General features: G+C 42.3%; 1 pseudogene; it reads right to left on the bottom strand.

Annotated features, from left to right (window-relative positions):
• Positions 1 to 756: 756 nt before the first annotated feature.
• On the bottom strand, positions 757 to 6625 carry LOC107529201 (uncharacterized protein C2orf78 pseudogene; annotated as a pseudogene).
• Positions 6626 to 11986: the final 5361 nt, after the last annotated feature.

Genomic DNA, 11986 nt, shown 5'->3' with positions numbered 1-11986 from the left:
GTGGCACCAACAATCCCAGCATCTCTTATATTGCATAGTCGCAGTATCAAGAAATTTCCATTTCTTTTTCCCTCTCAGTGAAAGACTGCGCTTTCTCCAAAGAGCATTTGGCAGAATTCTCACACTGTAGTTGAGCCTTTCTCTTTATGGTCTCCTGCTCTGACCTCTGCTCGTTTGTGATGAGTGTTGACATGACTGGCCCAGGAACATCGGGTTTCCTCCATGGAGGGGGTTTGTGGGCAAAATCTTGGAGTAGATACTGGTTTTGAGGCTTGGGTGAAGTCCAGGGCTTGGTCACAGCCATGCGAAAAGGTTCCCACTGGAAAGAAGTGCAAGTAGATGTTTTGTAGGGTGGAGGCCTAGAAGCAGCGGACTGAGGGTCACTAGACCCGTTAGGGTTGGTCCAACCTGGTCAGGTTGGGTTGGTTGAAATTTGCTGAGCTGGTCTGGCAGGACCTGTCAAAGATGCAAGAGCTGGCTGGGATAAATTTACTGTAGTATGTTGAGCTGACTTAGAACTGGGCTAGGCGGGGTTGGTTGAAATTGGCCGAGCTGGTCTGGCAGGACCTGTCAAAGATGCAGGAGTTGGCTGGGATGAATTGACTGCAGTAGGTTGAGCTGAGTTAGAACCAGGTCAGGCAGGGTTGGTTGAAATTGGCCGAGCTGGTCTGACAGGACCCTGTCATAGATGCAGGAGTTGGCTGTGATGAATTTACTGCTGTAGGTTGGGCTGAGTTAGAACCAGACTGGGCAGGGTTATCCACAGCAGGCCAACATGATGCCATACTGTGGCCTGTGAGGAACAGGTCGAGCTTGAGGCTTGTCCAAGGTTGGGAAAACCAAAGGTATCACCTTGACCTTCCCAGGAGGTGGCAGCTCATACTCAGATGGAGATGAACACTCTTTTTCAGCACTGCTCTCCACTTTTTGGCGTTTGACTTGAGTTTTCTCAGGACCTTTGCCCTCACGAGGGGTATCCAGCCATCGTTCCATAGCTAGGGGTAGCTGGGGGCCTTTGGGGTTGCTTGAGTTCCCCAAGGTCCGAGGGGAAGAGAGTTCAGTTTTCTTATCAGTCTTCTTCCCCAGTGCATGAAAAACCTGCACAGACTCCAGCATGTGCATACCTAGGGAGCTCCGAGGCTTTTTGAAGGTCTCTTGGGTCAGCTCAGGTTGATTTTTCTTCCTCTTCATCTTGGGAATGGTTGGCTTCTCCTCTGCTTTGGCTTTGTTCCCTGACTGCTTACTCTCTCCAGCTTTCTTGGAGTCGTTTTCTTTGGTTCTTCTGGTCTTTTCCTGCCCATGGCTCTTAGTTTTGCTGATCTTACTGGGGGCAGCTTTCTGAGGTTTGCTGTTAGAAAGCTTAGCCGTGTTCTCAGGAGCCCTGTCACTGGCTGCAGCATTGCAAACAGCCACTTCTCCCAGGAACATGCAGTCTGGGCTCTCAGGCTTGATTTTGGCCTTAGGAGCACCACTGATTGGCTCAGAGGCTTTATGTTTGTTCTTCCCAGCTTGATCAGAGGGAGCCTTTATGCCACTTGACTTTTTCTGCACCTCGTTCAACTGGATGGGTCTGGTGTCTTTGGTTTTGATCACCTTGGGACCTTTGGATTGATCGAGGTCATCCAAGGAATTTAAGACCTGTGGGAGTTGAATATCCTCCACCAGTGTAGTGATGTCTGCAAAACCATCATTAGATTCAGTCCCATTCTCAAGGGTGCCTTGGTCCTTAAGACTCAGGCTCTTCTTTCCCAGACCAGCATTTTCACAGCCAGGCTGCTGCTCCTCTTGGCCAGGGGGATCAATGCAGGCCAGGAGCTGGTGAATATCAGGGATTTCTAAAGGGAGTAGTGGAGGACCTTGGTTTTCTGTTGGGATCTGGTAGGCATCCAGAGGCTTTGAAAGCATAGTTTTAATATCATCCAAATTCCTGTTCTCTTTCATTTCCTGACTTGGAGCTGGAGGCAGTGCCAGGAAAATACTAGGACTCTGGACTGGAGCTGCCATTGCAATGTCCCCAAGCTCAGGTGGTGGGATACTCTCAAGGATCTGAATATTGCTGCTGCTGCAGGACTTGGGGAATTCTGGAGTCTTTGGGAGACAGAATGTTTGGCTTGAAGGTTGCAATCCCAGGGAAGTCTCCATCCCCAGGGAGGTCTCCATCACTACAAAGGAATCAAGGGGAAGTCAGTCAGTCCCTGGTTAGTAAGGTGCCCTTGTGTCGCTAGCAATGCAGCGATCATGCACCTTCCAACAATGGGAAAGGCATTCCTACTAGCCCATCTGAAGGATCATGGGCAGTGCCCTGTGCTAGGAGATAGGAGGCAACTGTTCTAGTTCTCACTGGTGATCATCTGATGTAATTTTCAGGGTATTCTTTGTATTTCACAAGGTTGTGGTAAGTCAAATAAAAAGTAAAAGTGATTTTTTAAACATTTCACAAGGCTAGCATTGTTCATACGGAATCCTCCTAATTCTCCCCACTTTCCTGAGGGAAGAAGAACACTTCACACACACCAGGGCCTAGGAGAAGGAATGGAGCTCTTCCTGCTGGAATCAATAAGCAAGGACAGATTCTTAGCCTGCTTGCTTTGGGCAAGATCTTGGAACACAAGGTCTTAAACCCTGGTGTAAACTAAGGACGTGAGGGAAAGTTAAACTGGCACTGTCACAATAAGAGTTTGAAATTCCTTCCAAGGAGAATAAGGCAGTAAATCAGGGAAGGGAGTTCATTACTGTGTGGTAGTCTAGGGGGACTAATCAGACAGAGCACTGAAAAGTGTGGGATCCCTCAGCATGCTCTTGGGGTTCTCACACATGCAGCATACATGGCTGTTATAGTGTCTGCCTTTCCACCTCTATTAAGTTCTCACAAAGTCTGAAAATGGAGAGCACTGATTGTGGGCAGTAGTTATAGGGTCACAGGACTTAAATCTTATGTGTGTGTGGACTTACCACTTCCAGGTGTAGGTTGACCCCATATTTGAATGCTGACCCTATTTCTCTTCCCTCTTGCTGTTGGTACTCACCTTGAAAACTGGTGTCTGTGATGGGCTGAGCAGGCACAGAGTAGTAAATTGCAGAGGTCGAGGCTGGTGGCATCACATTTGTGGGCTGGACCTCCTTTAGCACCATGACCATTTCTGGTTGAGGGGCAGAGGCCCTGCTCTCTGTGTGAGACATAGAGCCATAGGATTGCAGGTAGGGACCCCGCTCTCCAGGGAGCAGAGGCCTCAGTGTGCCTTGATTATAGTAATACACCTGACTTCCTTCCTGGTAGGGAAGTGACAGGCTATGTCCCTGATTTGGAATCTGAGATGGTGCCCCCTGAACAAGGCTGGCAGAAAAGGATGGATACAGAGGGACCATGTTACCAGCATCTGAGGTTTTACTGTACTGGGATGTCATAGACATGGAAGAAACAGCTGTGTCCTGGTCAGTGACAGTCACAGTGAAGTCTCTGAGTGATGATGACTTCTTTTCAGTGCCTCCTGTGAGAGCCCACTCCAAAAGACCAGGATTGGAAGCAGCCGAAGTGGAGATCTGGCTCTGGCCAGTCACTCCAGACAACATAGTTGTGCTAGAATGTTGGTAAAGGTAGGCACTGCCCATTAGTGGTTGGAAAGACACTGGAGAAATTGCAGACACTTTCTGCTAGGGAGGCTGCATTGCTCACTGCAGGCAGAGAGAGCTGCAGAGACTCTGAAGCTCCAAGTAAAGGTGGATTTTGGAAATTCTCTGTAGGGGACAAAGAGGGTGATGAAGAACTCAGAGGTTGAAAACCTTACTCACTATGTTTATAGAATTGCATTAACTTAAGATTGGTCCTATCAGAAAGCCTCTAATACCGATACTCACTGAAGTATAAGAAATCAGTGTATGCTGGTTGTAAGTGCTGGAACAATTTGCTACTCTCATGTATGAACTGCTTGTGCTCCCAACTTGGGCGAAACTGTGCTTAAGGCCCAAGTGGTGTGGTGCATACATTGCTCTCTAGGCTAGAAGCTATCGCTCCCTGCCTTATGTTTCCCTTGAGCCTGCACTAGTATTGATTTCTATGCTCTTCCTTAGAATTGAAGCATTTTAGAACCAGGATTCTTTAGGGAAACCTCTGTTCTAACATTCTTATTTTATGAGTGAGGAAACAGACTCAGAGAGGTCAGATAGACCTGTTCAAGTTCTCCCATTCTGTCAGTATTATTTCCAGGTTACAAAACCTAAGCATCCTGACTTTCTTGCCAGGGCTCTGCTCTGAGCATTATTCTGCCCCAAACTGGGAGCAGTAGAGCTTCTAATATAGGGGTTCTATTGTTCATGAGAAAACAGTACAGCTTTTGCCTTTGTAATCTTCAAGACCCCATGTTGCCTGCACAGTTCACATGCTGTTCCCTCGAACTCGCACATGGTTCAGTGCAGGTGCTAAATTTAAAGGGTCATTCTTACTCTTGAAGCCTGGTTTCTGATCCTACCTCTAAATGACTATCTGAGAGAGAGTTTCTCAAGAAGTGCTTTTTGAAAGAAACACATTATTTAAACTCTTTGAGCTTTTGGTAACTGATCTATAAAGTTGTTACAATAACAGTTATAATTTTTACATGAATAAATGATATATTACATATACTTAATATGGGACAAGATTGAAGTTCTGGAAAGATAAAGAGAAAAGTCATGAACGACGTATCTCAGAACTGCAAGGAAATATATAGACATTAATGAAAATTGAGGCATGTAGCAAGCATCAAAACATAATGGACTAATGAGTGAAGTTCTATTTCACACATGCAGTATTATAAGAGTGAATTTTGCCTATTCTATTTTCGTGAATACTATTAACCAAAAACAGCCCACAATACACGGTGATTTTGAATGAATTCCTAGCAATACATGTGAACAGAGAAACTATATCAGTAAAAACTGCATAAAAAGCCATAAACGTGGATGTATAGGGAGCCCCAAAATATATAGACAAATATTTCAGTAAAATTGATATAAAGCAGAGAGCAAAATATATGTAAAGGAATTCCATTATTCTGCTCATTCATGTTCTTCTGAATATTATCCAGCAAGTAACATATTAAGTCTAGTAGAAATACAGATTTCGGTTAATATAACCACATAACAAACAGTGAAGAACACTAAAAAAGTATCCTGAAAGTTTGTATATTTATCTTAAAGCCTAGATTATAATCTTCAACATCCAGGGAAGGGTTGTACCCAAAGCCCTAAAAAGCATCATTGCTGGAATCCAATTAAAAAATGTTTACTGTAGAGATCCCACAAAATTGTTTTTAGGTCAACTTGAAGTTAGAGATCTGGGGCTTCACTTTTCTTTTTTATCCTTTGGTAGCGAAGCTCTAAAAGGAGATGATGTCTGCTTCTCAGTGCTCTCTGTGTTCAGGAGAAAATAATTAAAGATGACAAGCAGCTTTGACTTGGAACATACTTGTCACCCAAAGGAATTAGTCTTTCTGATTCAAGTTAGGATATGCCACTTTTTAAATTTTTATTTTTAATAGAGAAAGCATCTACATAGTTCAAAAGTCCAAATCAAGTGAAACACTGAATATTCTGTTTTCCTCCTGTCCCCTAGATAACCACCTTTATTAGTTTCTTGTTTATAGAAAACATTTCTAAAATACATTTTTAAATGTTTATACTCAAAAGTGTCAAGTGCCGCCCATGTTCAGAGAGGCAGTAGAAAAACAGACAACTGAATATGACTTTTTTGATATGCTGCTTTGCCTAGTGATACCCTGTTCTGGCCTTACTTTCCTTTCTAGGCTATTAATGTAAGCATTTGCTAAAACCAATGTTATTATGCCCTACTCTGAGCAGATTTCACCCTGCGCTTTCTGCTTTAATTTAAAATCTTCATTCCATTGCAAACTACCTTTTTTGCTCTTGAGAGCTCTTCCATGCTCTCCTCTTCATTCTTAGAGTTTCCCCTCCTTCATGCTTAGGTTTCTCCCTCCCTCTTGGTTCCTGTTGGCCTGTGCTGATGAAAACAATCCTAAACTTTCTTACATTGAAATACTTGTCCCCCTATAGTCCAGTACTCTCCTTCCTCTCTCCCTATTAGTTCACCTAGTGTGGATAGAAAACTCCAAAAACACGTGAATATTACTTTTTGAACAGCACTAAACTTAAAATCCTCATGTTGAAACATTAGTGGCGGGAGACTGTGTATATGTATAGCTAGTTTTCTACGTCACCTAGGTTTTCTCTGTTTCTGTTGAAACACTCTCCAAAAGTCTTGATTTCATTTTCTATATGGGTGTCCTTTAAGACTCAATATTAGAAAAGAAAGGGATTAGAGAGAACAACCAATCTGACATCCTAATGTAACAGGAAAAAACAGGTTTTGTGAGAGAGTCAGTGACTTGTCCAAAGTCACACAGGTAGTAAATGTCAAAATCAAAACTGAAATGAGGCATCCAGATTTCTAGATCAATGCTTTTCCCCGCTGTTCTATGCTATTTTGACTCTACTGATAAATTTAGGGGCAAACAATATGTAATGAAAACCCTTAAGGGTCCCTTTCCTTACCTGACATGGTCAGAGAAGAGGAAGTATCAACTGTAGATGCAAGCGATGAGGGTGTCTGAGTGGCTGGAGCCAGAAAGCGCATGTGTCCAGTAGGGAAGGATACTGGTCACACTGGTCACTGGTCACTGGTCAGTTGTGATGATCCAAATTTATTTACAGACACTCCATGGAAACCCCAGATTCTAACTGGTGGTGGCAGGTTTGGTGGGAGATTGATGTCACAAAGCAGGCAGTTTAAAGGGATGAGAGAGCCAATAGGGAGGTCAGGTTCCCAAGAAGAAGGCAGGATAGGATGGAGGGAGCAGTTGGGGAGCTAAACCATCACCTAAATGGTTGAGTTCTGGAGACAGATGTGCTAATTGACAACACAGATATGATAGTCTCACTTTCCCCAGGCCCTTGTGTTAGGGAAATAATCTCAGTGTTTATTATGGTCATTAGTTAATATAATTAGCTAGTGGTTACTTATATTCTCTAGATTATATCGTAGAACATGTATATTTATCATTATATGTACTGTTAATATCCTAAGAGAGAAGGGAAAGGGACATCTAGGTTGCACAATTACAGTTGTGAATCATATCCGCCCACCTGATTAGGGAATTTACTGCAGCCTCTGGGGAGCAAGGGAAGGGATTACAAAGCTCTTTTGGGGATTTGGCTAGAGGGTAAGGTGAAGCCTGGTGAGTGCCCAATGTGGAGAATGAGGCGGCCCAAGGCTCTTCTCTTTTAGCTCTCCTTGGACCCCGCCTGCCTTGGGCTGGGCTGGCCTGGGCCAGGCTGGACTTGAGCTCTCTTCTCTGGTTTTTTTCTTCTTTGTTGCAGGCATGGTCTCTAGACAAGCTTTGATCTTGCATTCTTACACTCATGGGTGTTACTTGCTGTCCACTTCCAGCAGCAGGGGTCTTCTTTTCAGTGTCTGGTGTTTCCCAAAACAGACTCTTCCCATTAGAAGCAAATACCAAGGAGCTGGGAGCCAGCTGACTGCAAACCTTTCCTGTTCCAGTGTTTGGTTGCAGTTGTTGTGCCCATAACTTGCAACCTCTGGTTCCAGGGCCACATAGGCATGCTGCCGTCCTGCTCTTTTATATATGAGGGGCAGTCACCATATTATCCTTTTTCCTTCTCACATAACGTGTATCCAGTGTGGCAGTTACTGCAGCCTCCTCCCCCGTTGCAAACAGCCACTAGAATTTTCGGCCTGTAGAGTTCTCTGCCTGCCGTACTTGGGTGAAATGCCAGGGAAAAATGAAAAGGCGAATAGTTAGAGAAAGACAGGGCATTCATGGAGTGTAGAGACAGACAAGGTGAATGTGTACAGGATAAAGGAGATTCATGGGGACTTTTTAGTTTCTGTGAGAAAGAAGTTGACACATTTTGGTTGCATTGTGCATTAACAACAGATATATATATATATATACACACACACACACACATATATATACACACACATGTGTGTATATATATATATATGTGTGTGTGTATATATATTTACATTAGGTTGTGCAGCAACTGCCATGAATTCTGTTCCCTAAAGGGAATAATCTTAAATATAGTTTTCACTTTATGTATTACCTTATTTATATCATTCATTGGTGTGTGTTTTTTAGAATATTGATTGTTTTTATGCTCTGTATCAATGCTCTGGTTCTGTCCACATGTTTTTTCCTAGTTGTATCATTAAAAATTCTACCATTGCAAGTCATATTGCATGTTTTTCTTTTGCTGACTTTATTTACATAAAGCATCATTAACTTGACTTGATGGATTTTGTGGAGAAACTTAAAAGTGGTGTGTGAAAAAGGCATTGTGATGAGTTACACTGTGCAGCCAAGCATAAGGAACAGATAGATGTGTGCACTCAGCCCGACTTGGCCTGTGTTGCCTTTTTTTGCCCCCTGGTTAGTGCTTTTTCCACTAATCACTCTTGTGACGGTGAGTTATGGCTGAGTTGCTAATGACTTATACAGGGTGGATCAAAAGTAAGTGTACAGTTCGTATGGAAAATACTACGCAACTAATAAATATTAATACAAAAATCTGTATTTCATGTACTCACAACTGTAAACCTACATTTGCCCCACCGGTATATGGATTAAGCTGGTCTTGGGGAGGAAATCTATGCACCTAATCATTTTTCTTGATGTTAAGCTTTTAGGGGTGCCTAGATCAATCTTTCTGGGGGCTTTTTAATGCCAGTGAGTAGGAAGTGTATGACATAAGATGCCAAGAGCCCACAAGAGGGTAACCCATAGATGGGATCTCCAAAGGGACATTTTATTTATAGGCCTACTTTTCCTTTTATGAGATATGAGTTTTTCCAAAGATGGAGGATGATGCTTATCTGAGAAGAAACATACTGAGTGGTGTTGCAGTTAGAGATATGGCTTAAACTTTTAAATTTTTTTCAAGGTTTTTTCCCTAAGCTTCATACCTCAGATCACCAACTTCCGTGATACTAGTATGTAACCTGAGGCTAACAGTATATACTAAATATCTACAAGCCAGACCAGTCTTTTTTTTTAATTTTATTTTTCTGTTTTCCCATGGAAATCAAAAGAATCCATAGCTACTGCAGGTTAGGATGGTTGGTGTAAGATTGGGGGAAGTGTGGAGATGTTACTGGGGCGACGAGGAGACCTAGGTTCTTGTCTTTTTGAGGGAAAGATTTCAATCAAGAGACAAAGTGTAGAAAGCAAGCAAGAATTTATTGACCGCAGCAAAAACATACTCAGGACAGTGAAACAAGGACCATTGCTCCCGTTGCAATTCTCATGGAGTCCCTTAGAGGTTAGGGGATACAAGCCTGTGGGGGAAGTAGAGGGGAAAGGGAATGACATGGGTGTGCTCTGTGTAGGGACAGAGGGCTGGGATCTTCATTTTCAGGGGTTTTAAAGACTGGGCGTTTAGGGAAGGTCTTAGGGGAAAGTCAATAGAATAATCATCAGCTCTATGTTGATGTACCAAAATGAGATTTATTTTACCAAATAATACCAAAGTATTCTCTTAATTTGTCAGTCTTTGGGTGTGGTTGGCAAATGGCACATAATTGGGTTTCTGTTATCTGTCTCCCTGAGTAGGGTGATTTAAGCTATTTACTATCTGGTTGGGGAGAAGTGAAAACCATATACTCTTAAGTATCCTTGGTTTAGGGAAGATAGAATTTACTAGGTGGCTGCAAACTGCTGTTTAATTATCTGTCTTAGTTTCCCCTATCCACTTGTCCTGGAATTTTCTTTCTCCTTCTTCTTGGCTTCTTGCTATGCTATAACAGATAAATTCTGGTAGCAGTAAAATATTTACATGTTAAAATATTCAATTCCAACATTCAATTCTATCTAGACAAACCCTTAATTAGGCCTTTCCTGGTTCTCAGCCTCTGTAACTATTTTCTCTCCATAGTTCCAGCCATTTAACTGTAGCTTTTGGGCTCAGCATCATCTTAACCGCTAAAAGAATCCTAAATGCAGGGGGAGGAACATAAAGTTTAGTCTGACAGTCTGAAACTTATCATCAAGCTCTATCCTGACCTAAAGTCCTCTTTTTGTAGTCAGGGTATTGTCTTGTCCCATAGATCCACTTCCTGCATTTTGTACCCACTGGGATAAGTAGGACTTTTCTTGATGAAACATACCCAGTCCATCTACCCCTGGACTCTTTGTTACTCCTGATTTTTAAATTTAATTAAAGACTGAAGTCCTCAAATCCCTACCTGGTACTTGGGTCCCTACCAGATACTGCTAGATTTTATACTGTCAACTACTTAGCTGTTTGGTGCTCCAAATATCCTTTGCTCCTATGTTTCCCATTCCAGTGTACTGCATACCTATTAATGCATCATTTCACCTCATGTTGGATTCACTCCCATCCAAAGGCCTACTCTTTGCTAGGTCCCATACTTTCTGGAAACCGTTTTAGCACCAAATTTGAATGTGGCTAACTGTATGTTTGCAAACTGTACTGTGCTAACTTACATATCTTTTTCAAATAGCAATTTACTAATATTAACCTATTTTTAATTATGTGGAAATTTTCAGAATCGTAAGTGCTTGTGGATATAAACTTGGTTAGAATATGATTGTCCCAGAAATGTTAAAACTAATGATCTTTTAGCCCGGCTGGTGTGGCTCAGTGGCTGATTTGTCGATCCATGACCAGGAGGTCATGGTTTGATTCCTGGTTAGGGCACATGCCCAGGTTTTGGGCTGGATCCCCAGTACGGGGTGTGCAGGAGGCAGCTGATCAATGACTCTCTCTCATCATTGATGTTTCTATCTCTCTCTCTCTCTCCCTTCCTTGCTCTCTGAAATCAATAAAAACATTTTTAAAAAAACTAGTGATCTTCTTACTAGTGATCTTCATTCATTCATTCATTCATTCAATAACTGACCTTTCTGATCCTCAGTTGACCTAAATCTCAAATGGTTATGAAGATTAGTAACAGTGTATATAAGGTACTTTTGGAAATTAGAAACTAAAAAGTAAAAAACCCAAAAAACTTGTTGTTATAATTACCTACAGTTTAATCTGAAATTTGGTATTCTAATCTGCCTTCAGACCTACTCTAGGACATTGCTGTTATTTTCTGTTTCACTTACAGCAGAACTGAGATTTTTCTAACATACGGATCTCTACGCATGATAGTGTATGGAAATGTTAAGACTTGAGCTCTACTCTTGTCTCTCAGTTATTTTTTGTCATTTAAAAAAATGTCAATACATACTTCCTGGTACATGATAGGAACCCAATAAAAGTTTCATTGTGAGTGGGAGCATAGGTTAACACTATTTTTGGAGGGTAATTAAAAATTACCTTTCAAAATTTTAAGTTTGCATATCCTTCATACCAGAAATTCTACTTATAGGAATTTGATATGGTTGTATACATGTTTATGATGTTCACATTGCAGCCTGCCTGTAATGGAGGAGAAAAAGCTGCAACCAACCATCAGTCCATCAGTATTGGCTTGGTTATATAAATAATGGTGCATGCTAACAGAGAAATACTATGCAGCCATTAAAAACAATAGAACGGATGTTCATTTAAATTGGAAAAATTATAATATTTTTGTAGGTATATTGTAGACTATATAGTATGTTGATTTTGTATAAAATGGAGAATATCCACATTTGAACAAATATTTATATACACTGTACAATAAGTGTGAATGGAAGCACTTGGAAAATATCTGGGCGGGCCTCACTAGGCACCGGGGGAGTGGGACTTAACCCTTCATTCCTCGTGCTGTGGTGAACTCTGCAGGGCATGTGCGTGAACTCATGGCCCTGTGCTACCGGCCGCCAGCTGAGGGGGGCGCCACAGCACTAGAGTCCTGTTCCCTGATCGCGCTTTTCAGTCAGCCCGCCGGTGACGTCATCACCACGGGCGGCGGCGCGTGCGCATTAGCAAGGAGCCGGGTGGGAGGTGGAGCTGCGTAGGCTGC

This window comes from Miniopterus natalensis, chromosome 13 (genome assembly GCF_054644295.1).
Source record: "Miniopterus natalensis isolate mMinNat1 chromosome 13, mMinNat1.hap1, whole genome shotgun sequence".
NCBI lineage: Eukaryota > Metazoa > Chordata > Mammalia > Chiroptera > Miniopteridae > Miniopterus > Miniopterus natalensis.
The sequence above is the reverse complement of the archived record's forward strand: the minus strand, read 5'-3'. Positions and strand labels throughout refer to the sequence as shown.